The following is a 25,986-nucleotide window of genomic DNA, read 5'->3' on the forward strand; positions in this document are numbered from 1 at the left end:
ATACAAAAAGGAGCTTCAGTCACAGTCGCTTCTCAGTCAAACTTTGGAAATGGCCCCCCGTTGATTTTAGGCTTGTTTTACACATTGGTTCCGATTCAAAGAAATTTCACTAGAAATCAGACATAAATTGTGCCTTTGAAAATGTGCTAAATGTTGGCACAACTGGGAGTTGTGCAAAAATATGTTGCGACTTTTGGCATTTTGCTGCCAGTTGGAACCAGCTCTGCTGAAGTGGGTAGAGGTAGGACTGAGCCGGGGTGGGACTTGAGTGTGGCCATGCCCACTAGTGATGAGCGAGCGTGTTTGTTAGGCAATCCTTGCATGTGTTGCGGCTGTTGAACAGCCGCGAGACATGCAGCCGAGGCTATACGAGCATCTTTTTCGAAAAAACGTAATTAAGACAAGAGCATGCTCTGATAACACCTTTCCCTGAGCACGCTCACTCATCACTAATGCCCCTGCAATTCACCAATATGGCTGACTCTTTTGTAGCATTTCTGGAGCGGCGTACTGAGAACTGCACCACTCAGAAGAGGTGCTTAGCTCATTAAGTCGTGTACGGCTAATGAATTCGGAGACTTCTACTCCAGCAAGTCTGACAAAGCACGAGTATGCACTACGCCAATCTGGATGTATCGGCCCCATTGCACATATTTACTGGATCCCTAATGCCAATCACTCAGCAGCATATTTTTTTTTTTTTAATGGTTTGTTCGGCCTTGGGGTGCAAGTCTGCATTCGCTCTATGCGAATCCTAAGGATTCTACGGTTCTGGCGCTGGGCTGTCATGTGACAAGTAAGCAATTTTCATACTTTCAGCCATATTCTGACGAGACGTGTCTGGCCTTCAGTAATAAACTTGTATTGAGCAAGGCTGCGCCCATCTAGTTGGCACGAGAACGCAGGTATGCAAATCACATACTTGCACTCATGAGCCCACCGCACCTGGGAATCCTCATAGATTGCAGCGTGCACAATGTGGGATGCACAAGTCTGCAGTCACAAAATGACTGCACACTTGTAGCCTAATTTCTGACAACTCCTTTAAGAAAGTGTACTACTCCTTAAAATAAAAACTATACAAACCATGACGAAGAATTACCTTCTAATAAGTCTGATGCAGATCCTAAACAATATTCCATGACCAGCTGGAGAGAAGAAACAGAAAATTAGTACACATCACTAAACTGCACAGAAATGTTGTATTTTCTTCTGAAAAAGATGAGAAAAAAGACGCACAAATACAATGACGCGCTGCATCAGATTGAAAAAGCATAAAAACCCTTTTCACTGCCCCGTGAGCAATCATTCATGGCCCTCTTGCCTGCTGAAATTGTCAAAAATTATATGCATGGTCTACCATCCTCTAGGACATAAATGCAAGAGCTGCAGCCCATCAGTTGAGAATGATGGGCTGCAGGGGTCAAGTGATATTTATGGGGTGCAGGGTTGAAACCGGAGCCTGTCTAAGAGGGAGCAGTTGATTTTTTTTTAAATTTCTGCTTGACTCTGGGGCCAATGTTTTGGGGTTGTCTGGTAGTGGTAACCCCTTTAATATTTTGTGTGAATAAACACTGTCTGTATTGGGTGCAAATCTTCAGATATTTTATGATTGATACAGTGCCAGCTAAGTGGATGAGAGGCTTATGCACAAGTCAACTGGCGGAGTGCCTGAAATACATTCCTTGCAATACATAAGGTGAAATACACCAAAATTCTGTGACAAATTCAGCAATAAATACTAAATGTAATATTGTGCACTGTACATTAAAAAGAATATGGTGAAGACTGCAAGACTATTCTGTACATTACCAATAGAAAACACTTCCCACATTAGTATGGGCAGAGGTTCACTGATTAATATAAAAAGGAGATTTTTGTGTACTCACCGTAAAATCTCTTTCTCTTAGCCTCTAATTGGGGGACACAGAACCATGGGTGTTATGCTGCTGTCCACTAGGAGGCGACACTATGCATAATCTGAAAAATCTGAAAAAGTTTAACTATGGCTCCTCCTCTGCAGTATACACCTCTGGACGGCGTCAGCCTTCCCCAGTTTTGTGCAAAAGCATTAGGAGGAACATAACAGAAATAACAACCATGCCTGTAAGAAGGCCACTATGTACGAGCTCAAAGAATATGAGAACTCAACTATAACAACGGCCCGTAAGGGCAACAGGGTGGGAGCTGTGTCCCCCAATTAGAGGCTAAGAGAAAGAGATTTTACGGTGAGTACACAAAAATCTCCTTTACTCTGTCGCCTCATTGGGGGACACAGAACCATGGGACGTCCCAAAGCAGTCCCTGGGTGGGAAGCAATGGACGAATATTGTGCAGACAGGTACCTAAACTTGTGGCACTGCCGCCTGCAGAACCCATCTACCCAGGCTCACGTCCGCTGAGGACTGGGTATGAACTCTGCAGTTTTTCGTAAACGTGTGTAGGCTAGTCCAAGTGGCCGCCCTAAACACTTGTTCTGCCGAAGCCTGGTGCCGAATGGCCAAGGAGGCCCCTACCGCCCTCGTAGAGTGTGCTGTGATACCAGCCGGAAGAGCAGAATTGTTAAGGCGGTAAGCCTCTTGTATGGTGGACTTGATCCACCTGGCAAGGGTAGCTTTGGAAGCCGGCAGACCCTTGCGAACGCCTTCCGGAAGAAGGAAAAGCGAATCAGACTTACGGAAGGGTGCAGTCCTGGACACGTACATACGCAATGCCCTAACGAGGTCAAGCGTATGCAGAGCCTTCTCCACTCTATGAACCGGAACCGGGCAAAGGGATGGCAGTGAAATTTCCTCATTGAGGTGGAAGTTGGACACAACCTTTGGAAGGAAGGACGGGACTGTACGGAGAACCACCTTGTCCTGGTGAAAAGCCAGGAAGGGCGGTCTGCAGGAGAGTGCTGACAGTTCCGACACCCTGCGTAGCGAAGTGATTGCCACCAGAAATACCACCTTCTGTGATAGAATGCGGAGTGTGACTTCCTTAAGAGGTTCGAAAGGTGGTACTTGCAATGCTGTAAGAACCAAGTTGAGGTCCCACGTTTCCAGTGGACGTCTGTAGGGAGGAACCAATCGGGAAACTCCCTGGAGAAAAGTCCTTACTTGCAGCTTGTTAGCAATGCGCTTCTGAAAAAGCACTGAGAGTGCCGACACCTGGCTCTTGAGTGAGCCCAGGGATAGCCTGGCGTCCAGACCCGATTGGAGAAAACCATGTACTTTCGGGAGGGAATAAGGGAATGGAATCTGTCCGCGAGATTCGCACCAGGTGAAGAAAGTTCTCCAGGTACGGTAATAAATCTTGGCGGAGGCTGGCTTCCGTGCCCTGATCATGGTCTTAATGACGTCCTGTGAGAGCCCTGCTTGGGTTAGAACCCAGGCCTCAAGGGCCACGCCGTCAAATTGAGAGCCCCTGAGTTCTGGTGGTAGAACGGGCCTTGTGACAGAAGATCGGGACGGTCGGGGAGACGCCAGGGAGAGAGTCTGCTGTAAGTTGTACGATGTCGGCGTACCATGTACGTCTGGGCCAGTCTGGCGCGATCAGGATGGTTGGAACTCCCTCTTGTTTGATCTTCCTCACGACTCTGGAGATCAGAGGGAGGGGTGGAAAAATGTACAGAAGCTGGAACTGGGTCCAGTCCTGAACCAGGGCATCTTCTCTGAGCGACCGCGGATCGCGTGTCCTGGCCATGAAGTTGGAGAACTTGGCATTGAGATGGGATGCCATTAGGTCCACGTCCGGGGTCCCCCAGCGACGGCAGATCTGGTGAAAAATTTCGGGATGGAGAGACCACTTTCCCGAGTCCATTCCTTGTCTGCTAAGGAAGTCGGCTTCCCAGTTGTCCACACCCGGAATGTGGACCGCAGAGAGTACCGACCTCGTGTCTTCCGCCCAGTGGAGGATATGTGCCAGTTCCCTCACTGCCTGGGTACTGCGGGTTCCGCCTTGGTGATTCACATATGCCACTGCCGTGGCATTGTCCGACTGTATTCGGATATGAGAGGCTGCCAGTAAGTGATGAAAGGCTCTCAGTGCCAGGAAGATGGCCCGAATCTCCAGAACGTTAATGGGCATGGTCACTTCCAGTGTTGACCACTTGCCTTGTGCCCTGTGATGTAGGTGCACCGCACCCCAACATGTCAGGCTTGCGTCGGTGGTCAGAACCTTCCATTGACCTGAGAGAAAGGATTTTTCCCTTGCAAGCAAGGTTGGCTTGAGCCACCAGTGCAGTGACCTCATGGTTTTCGATGTTAGCCGGAATTCCCTGTCGAGGGAGAAAGGATTCCTGTCCCAGGACTTGAGGATGGCTAGGTGAAGGGGTCTGAGGTGAAACTGGGCAAATGGTACCGCCTCCATTGCTGCTGCCATCCTGCCGAGGACTCTCATGGCAAACCGGAGAGATCGGGAGGAATTGCGGAGGAGTATGCGAACTCCGAGACAGAGAGCCAGTGCCTTGTCCCTGGGAAGGAGCACCAGACCCCTGGAGGTGTCGAATAGCATCCCCAGGAATGTCAGAGACTGACTCAGGGTAGTCGATGACTTTTGCAAGTTGACTAACCAGCCCAGGCGACTCAGAGTGTAGATTGTGATTGAGACGCTGACCTTGCAGTCCTTGAAGGTGGGAGCCTTGATAAGGAGGTCGTCCAGGTATGGAACGACTACTATGCCTCTGGAGTGTAGAACGTCCATGGTGGCTGCCATGATTTTTGTTAATGTCCTGGGAGCTGTGGCGAGTCCAAACGGGAGAGCCACGAACTGGTAGTGATCGTGGTCGATAGCGGACCTGAGAAATCTCTGGTAGGCGGTAGCAATCGGTATGTGCAGGTATGCGTCCTGTATGTCTATGGAGGCGAGAAATTCTCCCTGCTCCATGGACGCAGTGATGGACCGAAGGGACTCCATGCGGAAATGACGAACCCGTACATATTTGTTGAGTTGTTTCAGGTCCAGTATGGGCCGTACGCTGCCTCCTTTTTTGGGGACTACAAATAGATTGGAGTAGAACCCTCGGAAGTGCTCGGTTGCAGGAACCGGTACTATAACTCCTGTTTGAAGGAGGGAGGAAACCGCGTGGCGGAAGGCACGAGCCTTGTCTGGTGGCTTTGGGGGAACAGAGGAAGAACCGGTTCGGTGGGCTGGAAGTGAACTCTATCTTGTATCCGGAAGACACTATTTCCCTGACCCACCTGTCTTCTGTAATAGGCAGCCAGACTTGATGAGGAGAAAGTCTGAGGTTTTCCTCCTTTGGGCTTTGCCTGGCCTGCTTTCGGCTGCCGGGTCCTGTCCGTCCTCTGCGCCGCCCGTGGGTTGTCCCTGAGTGGAGACCGGTTACGATTTTGTGCTGGACGTGAGACGGACCAGCCTGAAGAATTCCGAAAGGATCGGAATCGTGTTTGGTTACGCCTTTTGAATGTGCGTTTAGGTTTTAGTTGAGGGAGAGAGGTACTCTTCCCTCCAGTGGCAATGGATATCATTGTGTCCAACTTTTCACCGAAAAGTCGCCCACTGAGGTACGGGAGGTGTGTGAGGGACTTTTTTGAGGCCGCGTCCGCTTTCCATTCCCGTAGCCAAAGGATACGCCGGATTGTGATGGCGTTTGATGCTATTCCCGCTAAACCTCTTGCGGAATCCAGAGCTGCATGAAGCATGTAATCTGCTACCACTGCTATTTGAACCGCTTGGTCTGACAGCTCAGGATTGGAAGCTTGGAGGCCATCCTGCAAATTTTTGGCCCAAGCCAGAATGGCTTTGGCCGCCCAGACTGAAGCGAACACGGGAGGCAGGGAGGCCCCTGACGCTTCGAAAATTGAACGAGCCATGCGTTCTACCTGCCGGTCTGCTGCGTCTCTAAGGGTTGAGCTATCTGGCAGTGACAGGAGGGTCTGTGTTGCTAGCCTAGAGACTGGAGGGTCCACTTCGGGCAGATCTGTCCACTCATTGGCGTCCTTCTGTGGGAAAGGGTACCTTGCCTCCACATATTTCCGATTGGTGAATTTCTTTTCGGTCTGCGAAAACTGCTTAGTAAGTATTGCCTGAAATTCCGGGTGATTAGAGAAGACCTTAGGCGGTTTCAGAACATCTTCAAAGAAAATCTTGTGTTCTGGGGCTTCCGGGGGTGGATCAGAAATGTCCAGCACCCGATGGATGGACGAGATAATGTCCTCAACTAGCGCTGCATTGCTAGGGGTACCGGGTGTGACATCGGCGGTTATGCCCGCCGATGCCCCTTTCGCTGCGGCGGCCGCTGCGGCATCCCCTCACCTGCGCGCTCCCGCTCGGTCACGTGCCCGCCGTCAGTTCCTCTTCTCCTCGGCTCCTCCTTCCCGCCCCCTGGTTCGCGCTCGCCGCCGTCTTTCCTCTCTCTCCCATGATGGGCGGCGCTGAGGGCGGGCCTGGTCTCCCCTGCGATGGGCGGCGCCGAGGGGCGGGTTTTGGTGACGAGCATCCGGGGGCTGCTGTACTTCAGGCGTCCTCGCAGTTAGGAGGACGCCTGACGATCGTGTAGTTTTCCTGCACTCTCTGGCCTCTACAGTTCTACTGTAGCTTTCCTCGTTCCGCCTGACACTCCCTGTCGCTCCCTGTCTCCTGCGTCCTTCCCTCCCAGCCTGCCTGTGCACTGTCTTCCATCTCCGGTGCTGTCCTCCTCCTTCTGCCCGTCTAGGTCCTCCCACGTACCATTGCCTCCCCTCTCCTTCTGTCCGTGGAGCCGTCCCTCTTGGTTCCGGCTGTCGCGCCTCCGTCCTCTGTGGTCCTGCCCCAAACGATCCCTGTATAGGGGTCGGTCTTCACCTGGTGTGCTCGACCCTGGGGCTCTGGATCCGCGATCCAGAGGATCCACTCTCTATCTTAGGTACCCCCTGCGTTACAGTATCGTCAGGCCATGGACCCCGCCGGTGCCGCGGCTGCCACTCAAAAGGAACTGCTCTTCCTTAGAGAAAATCAGAACCGTATCATGTCATTCATGAAGTCCATGGACACCCGGCTCTCCGCTCTTCAGACCGCAGACCCAGCACACGCACCCCTATTAGTCAGTCTCCAGCAGGAGCTCGCACAACAGCGCGATGCTCAGTCTCACATTTTGGGGTATATGGCCTCCGTGGATGATAGGCTGCTTTCTTTGCAGTCCTCCACGGCCGCTTCCACCCTAGCCCGGGACACCGTCTCTACTCCCCCTCCCCGTCTCGGTAAACCACCCAGGTACTGTGGGGACCCAAAATTGTGTAGGGGATTTTTAAATCAGTGCAGGTTGCACTTTGATCTTTCGCCCCAACAGTATCCTACGGACCGTGCTAAAGTGGCCTTTATAATCTCCCACCTTGAGGGGGAGGCGTTGGCTTGGGTGAATCCATTATGGGAGAGGGATGACCCTGTGGTGACCAACATCCAGTGTTTTTTGGAGACATTTCGCAAGGTTTTCGATGAACCTGGACGCCTTGCTTCCTCCACTGAGGCCCTTTTTAACCTCTGCCAGGGGTCCCTTACGGTAGGGCAATACGCCATCCGTTTTCGGACATTGTCCTCGGAGCTGGGGTGGAATAATGAAGCCCTGGTTGGTGCGTTTTGGAGAGGACTTTCTGGTAAAATCAAAGACGAGTTGGCCGGGCGTGACCTCCCTACCACCCTGGAGGATCTCATCTCCTTGGCTACTCGTATTGATCTGCGTTTTCAGGAGCGCGCCCGAGAGTCGGCTAGGGAGAAGAGGTCCTTTAGGTTATACCAAGCTCCTATTCCGCGCACCGTTGCCCCTCCTAGTAACACCGCTCCTGAGCCCATGCAAGTTGATCGCATCAAGTTGTCTGAACAACGGCGTAGGGAGAGATTGTCCAAGGGACTCTGTCTCTATTGTGGAGGTGCCAACCACTTCATACGCACTTGTCCTGAGAGACCGGGAAACGCATCCGCCTAGGCCAGGTAGGAGAGGGCCCCCTAGGTGATTCTACCCCCTCTCTTCCACTTACTGTTTCAGCTCTGCTTATTTCAGGACGGGGGCGTAGCTCTGTGGAGGCGTATGTGGACTCGGGCGCGGCAGGCAACTTCATCCACCAGGAGGAGGTGGACAGGCTCCAGATTCCCGTGGTCGTCCTAAGTAATCCTCGAGCAATCACCTCCGTTGACGGCAAACCTCTTCCTGGGCTCGTCACCTCGGTAACCACTGAAGTAAACCTGCAAGTTGGCGCCCTCCACTCTGAAAGGATTGCCTTTTATGTCTTGCCTCAGTTGTCCCACGCCATTCTTTTGGGGCTACCTTGGCTCAGGCGGCATGAGCCTGTTATCGATTGGCGCTCCGGAGAGATCCTGCGCTGGGGGCACGCCTGCCATGCAAGCTGTTTACGTAACCTGGTTCGTCCCCAGCCTCAGCGCAAGCCTACAGACCTCCCTGGTCTTCCTGTGCCATATCACGCTTATGCTGATGTTTTCTGCAAAAGAGAGGCGGATTCCCTGCCACCGCACCGGTCTTATGACTGCCCCATCGACCTGATGCCTGGAGCGATTCCTCCCAGAGGTAGAACATACCCTCTCTCTCCAGCCGAGACCACTGCCATGACGGAATATATCCACGAAAACCTCTCCAAGGGGTTTATCCGAAAGTCTTCCTCTCCTGCAGGCGCGGGTTTTTTCTTCGTCCGGAAGAAAGATGGATCACTGCGGCCTTGCATTGATTACCGGGGCCTGAACAAAATCACCATCAAGAATCGTTACCCTCTTCCGTTGATTCCGGAGCTTTTTGACCGGTTGAGAGGAGCCCGGATCTTCACGAAGTTAGACCTGCGGGGAGCCTACAATTTGGTCCGAATCCGTGCTGGGGACGAGTGGAAAACGGCCTTCAATACTCGTGACGGGCATTATGAATATCTAGTCATGCCATTTGGCCTTTGCAATGCCCCCGCTGTGTTCCAAGAATTTATCAATGAGGTATTCCGGGATCTACTCTATTCTTGTGTTGTCATCTACCTGGACGACATCCTCGTTTTCTCCCCCGATCTGCCTTCTCATCGCAAGAGTGTACGCTTGGTCTTGCATCGTCTCCGAGAGAACCAACTCTACGCCAAGATCGAGAAATGCCTTTTTGAGCAGTCGTCACTACCCTTCTTGGGATATGTCGTTTCCGACTCCGGTCTAAGCATGGATCCCGAAAAACTCGATGCGGTTCTCAAGTGGCCTCGTCCTGTGGGGATTAAGGCCATCCAGCGGTTTCTTGGGTTCGCAAACTATTACCGCCAGTTTGTGCCTCACTTTTCCACGGTTACCAAACCCATCACGAACCTGACCCGTAAAGGAACGAAGACCAACAGCTGGTCCCCTGAAGCGGAGGAAGCTTTCCAAACTCTGAAACGTTCTTTTGCCTCAGCACCCATTTTGCATCGACCTGTGGCCAGCAGACCCTTTGTCCTGGAAGTGGATGCCTCCTCCACTGGAGCTGGGGCGGTCTTGTCCCAGCAGGCTTCGTCCGGACGGCTGGTTCCATGCGGTTTTTTCTCTAAAATCTTTTCACCGGCGGAGTGCAACTACTCCATTGGAGACCGTGAATTACTGGCCATTAAGATGGCCTTAACTGAATGGCGGTATTTACTCGAGGGAGCTGTCCATCCCTTTACCATCCTCACAGACCACAAAAACCTGGCCTATCTGCAATCCGCCCAAAGGCTCAATGCCCGACAAGCCAGGTGGGCCTTGTTTTTTTCCCGCTTTGACTTCCAACTTCACTTCCGACCGGGTAATAGGAACATCAAGGCCGATGCCCTTTCCAGGTCGTTGCAGTCTTCAGAGAGGGACGAAATCCCATCCTGTATCATCGAGCCTTCCAGGATGATCACCGTGGCTCCTGTGAATTTTGCTACCCCTCCGCCCGGTAAGACCTTCGTCCCTCCAGGCAAACGTAAAGAGGTGTTGTGCTGGGGACATTCCTCCAAAATTGCTGGACACGTGGGGACCAAGAAGACTCTCTTCCTGCTTTCCCGGTATTATTGGTGGCCTACGCTTCGCCAGGATGTGATGGACTACGTGGCCTCTTGCACAATCTGTGCCCAGAACAAGGTGGCTAGGACCTTGCCCGCCGGTCTTCTTCATCCGTTGCCAGTTCCTGAAGCCCCCTGGCAACAGATCGCCATGGACTTTGTGACCGATTTGCCCCGCTCGGCCGGATGTACCACCATCTTAGTCGTGGCAGATCGCTTTTCTAAGATGGCCCATTTTATTCCCTTATCGGGACTACCGTCCGCCCCAAAGTTGGCTGAGATCTTCATCCACCAGGTCTTCAGGCTGCATGGTCTTCCTCAACGGATTCTGTCGGATCGGGGGGTCCAGTTCACCTCCCGCTTCTGGAGGGCACTTTGCCGGCTTATGGGTATATCTCTCGACTTTTCCTCCGCATATCATCCTCAGACCAACGGGCAAGTGGAACGAATTAATCAGGGGTTAACCACCTTCCTACGTCATTTTACCAACGCTCATCAAGACGACTGGGTTGCGCTCTTACCTTGGGCGGAATTCTCACACAATAATCATCCCAGTGAATCTACCACCAGGTCACCTTTTTTTGTGGTAACCGGTCAGAACCCAAATATTCCATTGCCTTTTTCTACCTCTACCGAGGTACCCGCAGCTGATTCTCTTGCTAAAAAATTCTCGCAGATTTGGAGAGAGACCCGGGATGCGCTCAAAAGTGCCAACGACCGAATCAAGAAGCATGCAGACAAGAGACGGAAGGACGTACCCCCGTACCATCCTGGTGACAAGGTCTGGCTTTCAACTCGACATATCCGTCTGAGAGTTCCCTCTTACAAGCTGAGTCCTCGGTACATTGGACCGTTTGAGGTGATTGGACGTATTAATGCCGTGGCTTACAAACTAAAGTTGCCTGCTTCGCTCCGGGTGCCCAACGCCTTCCATGTCTCGCTCCTGAAACCCGTAGTCCTGAACCGGTTCCAACCTGTTTCCATCGTTCCTCCTCCTGCCATCTCTGATAACGTCTTCGAGGTCAAGGACATCTTGGCTATGAAAAAAGCCCGGGGTAAGACCCTTTTTCTTATCGATTGGGTGGGTTTTGGTCCCGAGGAGAGGTCCTGGGAGCCCCGGGAGAATATCAACGCCCCTCGCATTCTAAAAAAGTTTTTGGCCAATCTCGCTAAGGGACGCCGTAAGGGGGGAGGTACTGTGACATCGGCGGTTATGCCCGCCGATGCCCCTTTCGCTGCGGCGGCCGCTGCGGCATCCCCTCACCTGCGCGCTCCCGCTCGGTCACGTGCCCGCCGTCAGTTCCTCTTCTCCTCGGCTCCTCCTTCCCGCCCCCTGGTTCGCGCTCACCGCCGTCTTTCCTCTCTCTCCCATGATGGGCGGCGCTGAGGGCGGGCCTGGTCTCCCCTGCGATGGGCGGCGCCGAGGGGCGGGTTTTGGTGACGAGCATCCGGGGGCTGCTGTACTTCAGGCGTCCTCGCAGTTAGGAGGACGCCTGACGATCGTGTAGTTTTCCTGCACTCTCTGGCCTCTACAGTTCTACTGTAGCTTTCCTCGTTCCGCCTGACACTCCCTGTCGCTCCCTGTCTCCTGCGTCCTTCCCTCCCAGCCTGCCTGTGCACTGTCTTCCATCTCCGGTGCTGTCCTCCTCCTTCTGCCCGTCTAGGTCCTCCCACGTACCATTGCCTCCCCTCTCCTTCTGTCCGTGGAGCCGTCCCTCTTGGTTCCGGCTGTCGCGCCTCCGTCCTCTGTGGTCCTGCCCCAAACGATCCCTGTATAGGGGTCGGTCTTCACCTGGTGTGCTCGACCCTGGGGCTCCGGATCCGCGATCCAGAGGGTCCACTCTCTATCTTAGGTACCCCCTGCGTTACACCGGGGACCAGAGACCTCTCCGCTTCGTTGTCTGAGTCGGAGTCACAGATGCCTTCTGAATCCTGCGTATCGCTGAGTCGTTCCCTGGTGGAGGAGAGACAGATTAGATATTAGAAAAAACTTTTTGACAGTTAGAGTGATCAATGAGTGGAACAAGCTGCCACGAGAAGTGGCGAGTTCTCCTTCAATGGAAGTCTTCAAACAGAGGCTGGACAGACATCTCACTGGGATGATTTAGCGAATCCTGCTTTGAGCAGGGGGTTGGACCAGATGGCCCAGGAGGTCCCTTCCAACTCTACGATTCTATGATTCTGGTGGGCGAACTGGGGCGGAGGTCTCCTGTGTTCGCTGTGGAGATCTGTGTTGTCTGTCCCTAGTAGGGGACGGTCTAGGTGACCTGGAACTACGGTGTCTCTCCCTAGATGACCGTGTGCTATGGGATGACGCAGATGAACGCGACCTGCGGGTCCGCTTACGTCTGGGAGAGCCAGAAACGGCCTGTCCCTGAGTGGAGCTGTCCCTTTGCTGGGTAACGCTCATAGCCAAGACATGACCCTGCAGAGCCTGGAGTAATGTGGAGGTCAGGTTATCTATGGACTGCGTCATAGACCGACATTTGAGTAGCCCATTCCGGCGTGGTAGCAGACGCTGAAGCATTGGTAGGAGCCTCTTGGGGTTCTGACCCAGTATTTTGGATACAATCCCGGCAGTGTGGGCACGTGCTGCCACTGGGGAGAGTGGTTTTGCAGGCTGTGCAGAATGCATAAAAGCAGTCCTGCCTGGTTCTCTTGTACCTTGAGCCTGGCATAGTGCACCGAGTGCAGAAGGGCTGGCTATGCAGAGGGCCCTACAGGGGTGGCTATGCAGAGGAAACCTATCGGGGCGCCTTATAGGGAATATGGATTCACAGCCGAGTAAGAAAACCCAGCTGTGATCTTACCCCACCAGTGTGCCCCTAGGTCCAGCGCCGTAGATTCACAGTCCTGTGCCCCCCCGGACACTGGCTGACGTGCTGCTGATGTCACAATGCCTTCTCCTGCAGCAATTCTGACCCAGAAATGGCCGCTGAGAGGACGAGGAGGAAGAGGAAGGGGGTGGAGAGCTGAAAAGGGCGCACAGAGCTATGTAAAAACGCCCCCTGTCTCGATCTGCCCCTTCTATGACACTGGAAGATGTCATATTTGTCATCCAGGGGGCGGGGAGGAAGCGGCGACTTCTGCTGGGCCGAAGCCGCGGTCTAAATTTGAAGTCTGATGCCCAGAAGGGCTCCAGGCCGGCACGGATGTCCGGGAGGGGGTCGGATCTGAACCAGACCCCCCGGATCTAAAAGGCAGGATAGCGGTGGGGCTAGTAACAGGAGCGGGGCCCTGTGAGGGGTCCCCCCTGAGGTGCTATGGAGCTGGCGCTGCCGCAGAGACAGGGGCGCAGGAGCCCTGTGTCTGTGTGTGCTATGCCTGCGTGCACTCTCCCCCCGGCCCCTACAGGAGCCCGCAGCTGGGCTGGAGGTCCCTGGCTTTGGAGCCGCAGAATGCTGCCTTGTACAGGCCCTACCTGAGGGGTCTCAACCTAATGCCGCCAGAGGGGGATTAGGGAGGGTGCTGCTGTCAACATCAGCAGGCTTCATCCTTGCCTCGACCTCAACCCAGAACCCAAGGGAATGGGGGAAGGAGGGGGGTCTCTACTTCGAACCAGTACCCGAGCGACTGGGGGAGGAGCGACATGGGGAATAGCCACCTCAACTTCAACCGGGCACCCTATAATAGGGGCCGAGGAAGGAGCCATGCAGGGGGTCTCGCAGGAGACCCACTTTTCTTCATCTGTAGTCCGTCAGGAAAAAAACCGAAAAAAAGAAAAAGATCTTTAGGTGTGCCTCCTAAGCAAACCTAAGCAAAAACTGGAGGCTGACGCCGTCCAGGGGTGTATACTGCAGAGGAGCCATAGTTAATCTTTTTCAGATTATGCATAGTGTCGCCTCCTAGTGGACAGCAGCATAACACCCATGGTTCTGTGTCCCCCAATGAGGCGACAGAGTAAGACAGAATTATTTTATTCATGAACAGAAAAATAAAGACGACATCATGAAAAAGAAACACTGGGAAGAAAGGCTCCTCACCCATGCCGTGTGCTCCCTCAGATAGCAGCCTTTATATTCTATACTATTCGGATGTTTTATCCTTTGAAGAAATTTCACTTCTTTCACGATATCCTGCCATTTCTGTAGGAGAGGGAAAGAAAAACGTTATGTGTGCTTAGGGATAATGAATGACTGGTCTGGAGAAGCAGGGGCTTTCTCCAACTACTTAAGGTAACATGTGAAGTTAGAATGAGATGCTACCGAAAAAGTATATTTAAAATATTCACCTATTCAGTCATTTGCTGTAGAGGTCAGGGGGGCACTAATTTAATCAGATGAAGACGTGTCAAGCATAACTTATTAAAAGAGGGATGAACACACATCATCCGTATAAGGCAGAAGTGGAAAATACATGCAACAATGACTATTGTAACCCCATAGACTGTGTTGCTAGTTACACCAGAGGTCACAGCCAGCATCTCAGGCTTAGGTCCAAATGGACACCTATGTAGACAGCGCACTCTGCTTACGGCGTTTATATGGCTCCATTTTATGGACACATGAGAACACCATAAGTGCAGTAAGGCGGCTCCATAAGGCACTGTATTCTCCATCACAATGCTGTGTAATATGGTTGGAGTGACATAACCTCTTTTATATAGATACACAGACAACATGGTCCTAAAGAAAGAATTCCAAGTCAATGAGGAACGGCAGGAGTTCTCTGCAAAGAAGGTGGCTGGGGTGTAAGACAAACAAAAAAAAGACTGCTACAAAAAAAAATAATATTGCGCAAACAGCGCCAAAGAGAAAATCAAAAGAATAATACTATTAATTTGTATGGGAAAACGACTTGATATTCAGGCTTTGGAATGTCTTCTAAACACTTCAACATAGGTCAAGACTCAAGAGTTTAAAAATAAGCAAAAATGTCCATTCATTTCATCAGGAAAGAGGCTCAATACTTTGTGCCTTTTTAGCCTTCCCTTTTGCTTCCCTTGCAGAGGTGTCTGAGCATTTTGACACCATTTTTTCTTAAAAAAAAACACCGAAAACCCATGGAGCAGAAAAAGATGTTACTAAAGGTACTGTCACACTTAGCGATGCACCAGCGATCCCGACCAGCGATATGATGCGGTCAGGATCGCTGGTGCATCGCTAAGTGGTCGCTAGTGAGCTGTCACACAGGCAGATCTCACCAGCGACATCGCAGGGGTCGGCGGTCGTTACTTACCTATCAGACGAGGCGATCCTGACGTCCTCCCGCCCGTGTCCACGCGTCGCTCGTCGGCGCCACAGGAAGCGGCCGACGAGAAACGGTCCAGGATGTTCTCGCGCGATCAGCGATAACCAGCGAGGGAGCGGTCGGAGGTAAGTATCAGACATAGTGATATCGCTAGCAATATCGCTATAACGTTACAAAAACCAGTGACGTTATAGCGATATTGCTAGCGATATCGCTTAGTGTGACAGGCCCTTAAAAGAGCTACAAAAATTATAACAAAAAACCCTCTAAAAACAAACAAGTGTGATACGACTCTAGGTTTACAAAAAAAAAAAAAAAGAGAGAAAAGAAGCGATTGCAGAAGAGTCTTCTGCTTGAAAGAAAAAAAGCATATTTGACAGCTAGAAAGAGAAGTGGTGTGAACATACACTTAGAGTGGTTTACCTGAAGTGAAGCGGGGCTTGTGATGCCACATCTTCAGATATCTGCCGAGTCATGTGCATGAGCAGTCAGTATCATACACCTTTCCTACTTACACGTCCTTTAAAAGGCTATTGTGGCTTCACTTATTTCTGTAGAAAGAGGTGAGCAGGACTGGATACGTCACCTCTACAGATATCCGAAGCGATTCTAGCCCAAATACCAGTTAAGGTTGTGACCTCTTCATTTTCAGGGATAAGGTGGGTCCCAGAGGTCAAGCCTCACTTGATCATAAAGTGATGACGTATCCAAAATGAGAAGCACCATTACTTCAATGTGCTGGGAATAAACCCTTATTGGAGGCAGCTACGGAGGTAGAGTATGACAGGAGAAGCCGACTGTACCTTGAACTTCTACTTACCTCGTTCGACTGTTTCCCACTGTAGGACATTTTCTTGATGGCCACCACTTCATTGGTGCGCACATCATGTGCCTAGGATACAAATAAAACCAGGACATGAAGCAGCACGTGTCACAAGGCTTTCTTATAGCTATAAAATATACAAGTTTACTAAAAGTAGTACACACTCATCCATACCTTCCCCTCCCATGTTGTGAAAACGATTGAGCAATTAAAGGATTGCCGTTTATTACCAGTGACCCACAGAAATACGATGATCAGCCATTGGCTTCTATTCTATGTGGTATACAAGGAAGAAGAATAGGTATTTAAAGACTCTAACATTTTCCAGGAGAGGACAACAATCTGTGAGAAGTTGTGACCTCTGTAATCATATCTGAGCTTAAGAGTGCCAAGTGCTTTAATGCCCAAATATTGCTAGCACCAATTATTTCCATCATTCTTCCAGATTTTCCAAGACGAAGAAACAATGCAGGATGCTACATAGTGTCATTCATCCATCCTGTAGTTGAACCCTCAAGCTGTGAACAATTACAATACATACATTTGTCCACTAGAGGGGGCCATATAATTAATCTTATAGACGAGCACCTAAAGATGAACTCTGGACAATTGTCTCTAATCTCCTTATTTTCTCCCTTTTAATTAGGAGTTTTACAGGGTCATAAAGGCACTGTCCATAAAAGACCAGGGAGATCACGCAGTGTACAGGCCAAAATAGAGCAGGCGGTAACCGTGTTGATTGAGAGGATATCTGGTATAAACCTTCAGGGAACTGTAACCGAATCAAGTGCTATGGAACAAGAGGTTTTTAACTGAAAGAATATTTTTTGCCAGGAGACCCGCCTGCCCCCAAGTATACACCAAAAGTCACATTGTGCAAAAATTTTGGACTTTACAAATTGATTTATGCCAGAATTCAGGCATAAACGCTTTGATGAATTGGGGCGAATGGATCAGCGTGTGGTCTAATAAAACAAAAACAAAGAAGAGCACAAGTCTGTTACACAAGTCCAGGTGCTGTCCATTTCCTAAACAGACCGCTCACAGACCCATAGTGTGTATCGATGTCTTTTGAGGCAGGTGAATGGAGGGGGTTTGTTTTGTATCTTTTAAGAGTAAGAAATCTGTCCGTTTTTTAGTTGTTGCCTAAACGCTTTCTCAATATTTTGGCTGCCAGCATTTTTTTGGTAACATTTATTCAGAATAAATGGGACTTCATATGTTCAAGCTTTTGAGCTTTTTTTTTTTCCTGGCAGTTTTTGCAACATGATTTGACTGAAAAATATGTCATGTGCACATACCCGTAGAGTTTCACTGATCCTTACACCAATCCTTATTTACAGCGGAACTTGACGTCTCCAGTCCGCGAGACTCAGAGCCTGCCCTATTCTCAGCCATTTTGCAAATCAGACTTGGCCATTTAAGTCTATGGGGATCAGTTAACAGATTTACTTTCTACTTTCCCACCTGGGTTCCACCAGTTTTTAACTCATCTATTCCTTATTGAGCTTACATCGCTTTATGCGGTGTGAATATAGCCTTAGGGCTGAAGAACATTACGGCTGAATAAGCGCTACACCACAATCTGAACACTGGACATGTGGAACAGTGCGAGCCTCAAACATCCGCTAACATCATAACCAATACAAGTTTAACATACTGATTTCTTGGAAAGAGAAAAATAGACAGTAATAGTTTTGAGCTCCCATTCCTCTTGTGTTACAGATGAATTCCTGCAGCAATGGCAGCAGTAAGTATACGCTGGGAACAGCCACTCCCACCCATGTCATGCTGGACAATTATTCACCCTGAACAAAGCAATAAAGAATGAATCATGGGCCGTCCGGGCGTGAGTGTGTGGCCAACATGCTTCATGTATGACAAACACTGCTCAGCAGAACAAGTGCTCTCCGGCTGCCACGGCCATACAGAAGACTTTGGCTTACCGTGCTTCTTATTTATGACCATTTCTGACCAGTCACCAGATATCTCGCATTAAACTGGACACACGATGTAATAGAGGCAGCAGAGCGGACTGAAACAGATTTTTTTTTTCTTTTTTTAAATAATTTCGCCTCTCCGTTGCAGAAACATTAGAAATAAAGTATTCGGCACCTAGTGAGTTGAGTTGCCTTTTGCCAGATGAAACCTTTAGGCCACGTTCACACTGTCAGTGTTTTACATCAGTATTTTTAAACCAAAACAAGGAATCCACCTGCGCTTATTAACTAGTTAAATGCCGCTGTCAAACTGACAGCGGCATTTAATAAGCACTCCTGGCTATCCGGCTGGAAATGCGCTCACCCCCGTCACGTGATCGGGGGTCATCGGTGCATCGGCATAACAACCAGAGATCTCCTAGAGACCTCTATGGTTGTTGATGCCAGATTGCTATGAGCGCCGCCCTGTGGTCTGCGCTCATAGCAATGCAGTAATTCTACTAAATACAGGTTATCTGAGTATCGCCTCTATGTAGCAGAGCCGATCGACCTATGGCAGCTTCTAGTCTCCCATGGAGGCTATTGAAGCACGCTAAAAGTAATAAAAAATAGTTTTAAAAATATTTAAAAAAAAAAAAAAAAAAAATCACAGACACACATTAGGTATCGCCGCGTTCGGAATCACCCAATCTATAAAATGAAAGATTTAATCTAATCGTTAAACAGCATAGCGAGAAAAAAATCTAAACGCCAGAAATACGTTTTTTTGGTCACTGCGAAATTGCATTAAAATGTAATAACGGGCGATCAAAAGATTGTATCTGCACCAAAATGGTATAAATAAAAATGTCAGCTCAGCGCGCAAAAAATAAGCCATCACCCAGCCCGAGATCACGAAAAATGGAGACGCTACGGGTCTCAGGAAAATGGTGCAAATTTTTTTTTTTTTTTAGCAAAGTTTGGAATTTTTGTTTACATTACTTAGAGAATAAAAGAACCTAGACATGTTTGGGGTCTATGAACTCGTAATGACCTGGAGAATCATAAGGGCAGGTCAGATTTAGTGAACCTAGCAGAAAAACCAAACAAAAAACGTGTGGGATTGCACTTTTTTTTTGCAATTTCACCCCACTTGGAATTTTTTTTCCCATTTTTGAGTACACGACATGCCAAAACCTATGATCTCGTTCAAAAGTAAAACTCGTCCTGCAAAAAATAAGCCCTCACATGGCCATAGTGATGGAAAAAAAAAAAAAAAAATTATGGCTCTGGGAATAAGGGGAGCGAAAATCGAAAACAACCACAAGACAGATTTCAGCAACCAAGGTATCATTTTAATCAGTATAACAGCGCCAACCTGACAGTGTCTGTAGGTTACTCAGAACAATCCTGCTGAAAGGTTCCCTTTAAGGGCTGATTCACAAAAATGCATATCGAAAGTATTTATGTATTTGTCGCAAGTCATGGTCTGACAACAGATCTCTAGACCTGGGCTACCAACCTTATATATGACTATGATGCGGTTCGCTCAGGATTAGGGTTCCATGGTCAGGTTGGGACCTGTGGCTGATACATGGACGAAAACACATCTGCTATGCAGTCATGTGCATTAGCCCTACGGTGCATGGCCACCATAATAAACCTCTACTAAACATCAAATATATAATCACAGGTGTTGCAACTAGGCCACAGCAATATAGATCAGATATTAAAGGGATTCTATCACCAGTTTGCCACTTAATCTGAAACAGCATGATATAGAGACAGAGACCCTGATTCAAGCAATGTGTCAGTTACTGAGCTACTTGCTGTAGTTTTGATAATCTCCTGCTGATAAAACAGTGATTTTATCACTTGAGGACTAGTAATCCTGCTGCCAGGTACTCCTCCATAATCGTGAGCTCTATATGCCCTACCCCCCACCAGTGATTGGCAACACTATGTGCACAGTACATGGACAGAAAGCTGTCAATCAGTGATGTGGGCAGGGTAATACAGAGCTCAGCATTCAGAGAACTGGTAGAACTCCAGCAGAGAAAACAGTGATATTAAGTAAGTGACAAAGTTGGAATCAGGGTCTCTGCCACTATATTATGCTGCTCTCAGATGTGGTAGCAAAAACCTGGTGACCGATTCCTTTTAAATACAGCCATTACAAAATAAATACATAAAAAAATAAAAACAGGATTCTCTTCCAATATTTGCACGAATCGTCAAAAGTAATAATAATGAAGAAAAACTTACAAAATAAACGGCTCCGAAACTCCCATGACCAATTTCTCGGAGGTCGGTGAAAAGCTTTTCAGGGTCATCTCTGAAGAAGAGATCTGCAACCTCTGGGTCTTTCAGGCTTCCAGCTCGACTTGTTGACGGCATCCTGCTTGAGCAGTCTGCCGTCTGACTATCTAGGATTACACTGCCGCCACTGCTCCTGGCTCATCTGTGTGAACGTGGCCTCTTTAGCATGTGGAACTGAAAGAAAAAACACCAATAAATAAAACTACCAAGGGATATACAAATAACGAAAGCTGCGCAAACTAATAGGCGTCATGCAAAATACAATTTGATTCAAAGAAACATTATGTAGAACGATACAAGAGGTCGTCCCATTCAAATGACGCATCAGGAAAAAAAAAAATGGTCCGGTATGATTAGGTAGCTCTCATTCTGGGGAGAAACTGCATTCATCAGACCCCACTCATTAAAGGCTCCCCTTTTCCTTCCTTAAAAAGATATTTCCAAACATTTATGGAATGTTTGCAGAAGATGGGGAATAGCCCTTTAACATTTGCACATATCTTTTCAGCTCTTCCCAGTGATGTTAGGCAAGTTTTGGTTGGAGAAATTGTGCAAACAACATATCACCAGAGGGAATAAAATGTTTTCGGCACTTGTAAATATTTCTAATATACATCATGCTTTCAAAGAATTTATTATTGCATTTTTGGAGGCATTTTGCAATAACTTTAAAAACATGATTTTCAAGCGTTTTGTCATCTGCCACAAAATATATCTGGCCCAAAAAAAAAAAAACATACCAGGAGCCAGCTGCATTTTTGGGAGAAAATAAGAATGAATAGCAACACAAATGCAAGAAGAAAACATTTTCAATTGAGCCTGTCAATCCAGTCTTATGGTTGGTTTACATGACACTACCAAGGCCGGTCAACTCTGGCTAAATACAAACTGATCGGCAGCAGTTATCTGGCCTAACGATTGTTAATATGATCGCTCTGTGAGTATAGAATATCAGATTACTGGCAGCACATGTCCTGCTTTCACAAGTATCAATAATTGCTTTTTAAAAGATTTCAAACTAGTGGACAACCCCAGCTTTATCAATTCAGAACCCTAATTACAGGGGTTTTCCAGTCCAAATCGACAAGTCTGCAGTTACTCTGTGACTGCAGACTTATGAATACCGGACAACCCCTTTAAAATAAAAGCAGCATATCTCCATATCCAATAGCAACACTGTTCCATCGGACATCCTTCAGGGCAGACATCTACTCTGACAAAATAGTGAAGGCTGCAGATGAAGAGCAGCTGCTCATTGGCTGCAGCCGGAGCGCGACACGAGTCAGGTCACTCTCTGGGAACAGTGCCGCTGTGGGAGGTGAATATATGCCGCTTTTAATGTTAACTAGTGTCCTCAATGGATGAAGCAGACGCTATCCACGACTAATTTAAAAATTGACCAACAAGCATTTTGCTCACTGTTTGAGAATTTGTTGCCCTATTTAGATGGGTGGTAAATGGGAACGAGCGTTCCTACAAATGCTCTTTCCCCGATATCGGCTGTTCTAATTGGGTCATTAGAAAGACCGTTCTACTCTCAAGTCTTAGCAAAAATTCAACCAGTCTAATTAACATACAGACACCATGGACATTTATAAGTTAATAAGAATGGCTGCAGGGAGATTTTGAAATAGAAAGGTGCTGCCTCATTACAAGCAACCTCTGAAAATGGAATCTGGCGCGGCAATCAGCTGATGTCCGACTAGCCAAGCAGCAGCACGGCGGGCATTCATATATAGAACAAAAGGCCTTTCTGGCTCACAGAGGGAGAGCCCAGAGAAGCACTCTGCAATGCCGTTCATATTACAAAATAGACCAAACACGTATTAACAATAGAACAGCATGAGAAGAATTAAAAAGAAACAGATATTTAAAAAAAAAAAAAAAAAAACACGGACTATCAGATTGACACTTTTATACAAATACATTATATAGATGGTGGAAATTTTTTGGAAATATGCAATATTATAGTTGTGGTTGAAGCATTTTGAATGGAGTAATAATAAAAGTACCGCTTACATGAGAACACAATACATTGCTCAGGACAAAGATTAACCAACAGGCAAGTAAGGAAGCAGCCGGGGGAGCTCGCCATGCGACTGAAGGAATGCTGCTTGGATGAACTGTGACGGTGATGTCATGCTGTTCCATCTTTTGAGGAGCATCAGAGTCTTACAAAAAGAACATTGTTAAAAAACGGACTGTTCAAATCCCACAATGCATCACACCCTCCATCTGCTGATGAGACACTGTCCGAGGCTTCATCCCCCTAATGAGGCGCATATTTAGATCATGGTCCTGCACATGGCGGTATTCATTGTACACAGATTACACTGGCTAGACCCATCTACTGCATGTGCGGCAGGCGTTGCATACACTGTACATCTAACAAGTGCAGAGAGAGAAAACTCTTTGTGATGTATGTGTAACCCCTTTATGGTATTGGCCTTGTTCACACAGTGAAGCTGTAGTCATGCAAAGAGAAATCTTTCCATTGCACATAAAGGTGTTGTCCCACGAGTAAAATATTCGTACATTTTACTTAAAGGGAACCTGTCACCTGTTTTTTCCAATGTGAATAATAATAATCTAATTTATATAGCGCCAACATATTCCGCTGCGCTTTACAGTTTTGCACACATTACTTTCAGGGCTTATCTGTATCATTTTATAATGCTGTATATCTGTCCCCAACCCAACCTGTAAGAGAAGAAAAATAACTTTTATTACACTCACCTGCACGGTGGTCCAGTCCAATGGGCATTGCAGGTCTTGGTCCGGCGCCTCCCATCTTCTTGCGATGCGGTCCTCCTGCTTGCTTCATGTGGATGATTTGTCCCTGCGTCATCTACACAATCTCCTCGGCATCACGCTCCTGCGCAGGTGTACTTATCTGCCCTGTTGAGGGCAGAGCAAAGTACTGCAGTGCGCAGGCACCGGGAAAGGCAAGAGCCCGTATTGCGCACTGCAGTACTTTACGCTGCCCTAGTCGAGGCAGAAAAAAACCATAAACTTTCAGGCTGTGTGCCCACGTTGCCTTTTTGTAAGCGTTTCCGCAGCGTTTGAGCAGACGCTGCAGAAACGCTTAAAAGAAGCTTCCCATTAAATTTAATGCATTTTGTGCCAATGCATGCGTTTTTAAACGCTCAGAAAACGCTTAGTGGCTAAAAACGCAGCATGCTCATTAATTTCCGCATAGCGCCGCGTTTTTAGCCAATTTCCAATGTTCTCAGAAACCGCGCGGAAAAAACCGCATCAAAAACGCTCGTTTTTTGTGCAAAAATCACGCAAAAAACGCGCGGTTTCTGGGAAGGAGTCCGATTTTCTGAGCGTTTAAAAACGCTAACGTGGGCAGATAGCCTCAAATTCTCCTACCTTGATAGACTGAATATATGTATAGCCAGATACTTAATTAACATCACCTAAGATAGATTATAAAGACAATATATACTGTCCCAACAGGAAGGTATAGCACCATAGACCCTCTTAACATATGGATAAAAACAGTAATTCTATAATATAAAATTAGTCCTGTTGGAATGAAGGCAAAACAAGAATGAAAACATAACCTATCACCACCCAACCAAAAAAGAAAAAAACTGAGTGGCCAATGAGGATTTTAGCATCTTAAAGACGACAACACTGTTTCCCAAAATAAGGCAACGTGAACGTATGTAAGAGGGTCTATGGTGCTATACCTTCCAGTTGGGACAGTATATATTGTCTTTATAACCTATCTTAGGTGATGTTAGTTAAGTATCTGGCTATATGTATATACATTCAGCCTATGAAAGTAGGAGAATTTCTGAAAGTTTATAGGTTTTTTTGTTATGGTGGAGCAACTAAGTATACCCATCTGATAGTTACTTGATTGTGGTTTTCTAGTCGAGGCAGAGAAGTACACCTGCGCAGGAGCGCGATGCCGAGAAGATTGTGTGGATGATGTAGATTCGTGTGGATGACGCGTCCCAAGAAGGAGGGCACCACAAGAATATGAAGATGGGTGGCGCCAGCCCAAGAAGAGAGACACCCATCGGACTGGACCTCCCCGCAGCTGAGTATAAGAAAAGTTATCTTTCTTCTATTGCAGGTCGGGTTGGGGGCAGATATAAATAGCATTATAAAATGATGTGGCGTAACTCGTATCGGCCAAAACTGACGACAAGTCCCCTTTAAAAGGGATTGTGGACTACTAGGACAACCCTTTCTTAAACTAAATGTTATGCCCCGATAACTTAATAAAGCCTATACTCACCTCCCATGCTGACTCCGTTCCCGCGGTGTCCGCACTCGCAGTCCCGGGGCTGTGATTCAGTGGAATGACACTTGATGCCCCGCGTCCAATCAGTGCTGGCGTCACTGTCTCCACCTACAGACAAACTGAATATGAAGAGGAAGTCCGGGCTGCAGCTGATCTCTGACCTCTTCATGTTCAGTTTGTTTGAAGGCGGAGACAGTGATGCCAGCACTGACTGGGCAGCCGGTGTCACGTCACAACATCGCATCACAGCCCCCGCTGGAATGGTGCCAGCAAGGGAGGCGACTACAAGATTTATTATGTTATCGGTTGTCCTAGTAATGGACAATCCCTTTAACAGATCTTGGAATAATAAGTTCCACAATTGGATGTGCTTAAATAAAATGTTCCTGTGCTGAGATAATCTTATAAATGTGCCCCTGCTGTGTGCTGTGTAATGGCTGTGTCTGACCGTACAGGATCATAGTTGTCATGTCGGACGCTATTCACACCACAGCGTCCGGCCGGCAGCGGTAGTTCCATCTCCGTCCACTATAGCCTCAGTGGCGCCGGCTTGATTTTACTCAGGTTATCGGGGGTTAATCTAGCTGGAGATCAGGTGGGAGGTTTGGTCACGCCCACGGTCTTTAAATAGTCGTGCTGGCCGGTGGGCGTCGCCGATTATAGCTTGTGTTTTATGCCAAGTGGTTCCGGTCTGGAGAGGTGGTGTTGGAGAGAGAAATTCATATCTGGTGTCGTATGATCCGTTGTTACCTTTTCGCCTTCCTATATTTGTGCTTTGTTTTGCCCTGTTCACATTAGGGGGTTGGACCAGATGGCCCAGGAGGTCCCTTCCAACTCTACGATTCTATGATTCTATGAGGCTGGACAGACATCTGACTGGGATGATTTAGCGAATCCTGCTTTGAGCAGGGGGTTGGACCAGATGGCCCAGGAGGTCCCTTCCAACTCTATGATTCATTACAGTATTGTCCTGTGTGTTTGCGGCGCGGTGTGGTTTAAGTTCTCCCTGTCTGTCATTACTGTGTGGGCTTTGGTGGTTTGACAACTCACTGGGTGGAGGGTTCAGCTTAGGCCTCTTTCACACATCAGGTTTTCGCCGTCAGGCGCGATTCGGCGCTTTTGACAAAAACCGGATCCGGCATTGCATTGGTTTCCCCCCCATTGACTTGCATTTGCGCCGGATCGCGACGGATGGCCATGCGTTTCATCCGGTTTTCGCCGGATCCGGCAATGTGTCTCAATCCGGCGTCTGGAAAAAACGGCTACTGTAATGTTTTTTGTCTCCGGAGAAAAAGCCGGACACGCCGGATCCGGCGCGTCCGGCTTTTTCACACAATGAAAGCCTATGAGCGCCGCAATGCGCCTGATCCGGCGAAAGCCGGATCCGGTGGCCGGATCCGTTTTTTTTTGGTCTGAGCATGCTAAGTAGCTCTGCCCACAAGACATATATAAAAGCAAGACAGTGGGACCCTCAGCCACACCCAACATGCCACCCAAGACAGCAACCAGGCGCAGGAGAAG

The 25,986-nt window shown here is 48.5% G+C and overlaps 1 pseudogene; it reads right to left on the reverse strand.

Annotated features, from left to right (window-relative positions):
* Positions 1-21,136, reverse strand: part of LOC141080337 (serine/threonine-protein kinase TAO1-B-like) — a 94,843-nt pseudogene extending 73,707 nt beyond the window's left edge.
* Positions 21,137-25,986: the final 4,850 nt, after the last annotated feature.

Source organism: Dendrobates tinctorius, unplaced genomic scaffold, assembly GCF_039654945.1.
Source record: "Dendrobates tinctorius isolate UK_male_01 unplaced genomic scaffold, ASM3965494v1 ptg000016l, whole genome shotgun sequence".
Classification (NCBI taxonomy): Eukaryota; Metazoa; Chordata; class Amphibia; order Anura; family Dendrobatidae; genus Dendrobates; species Dendrobates tinctorius.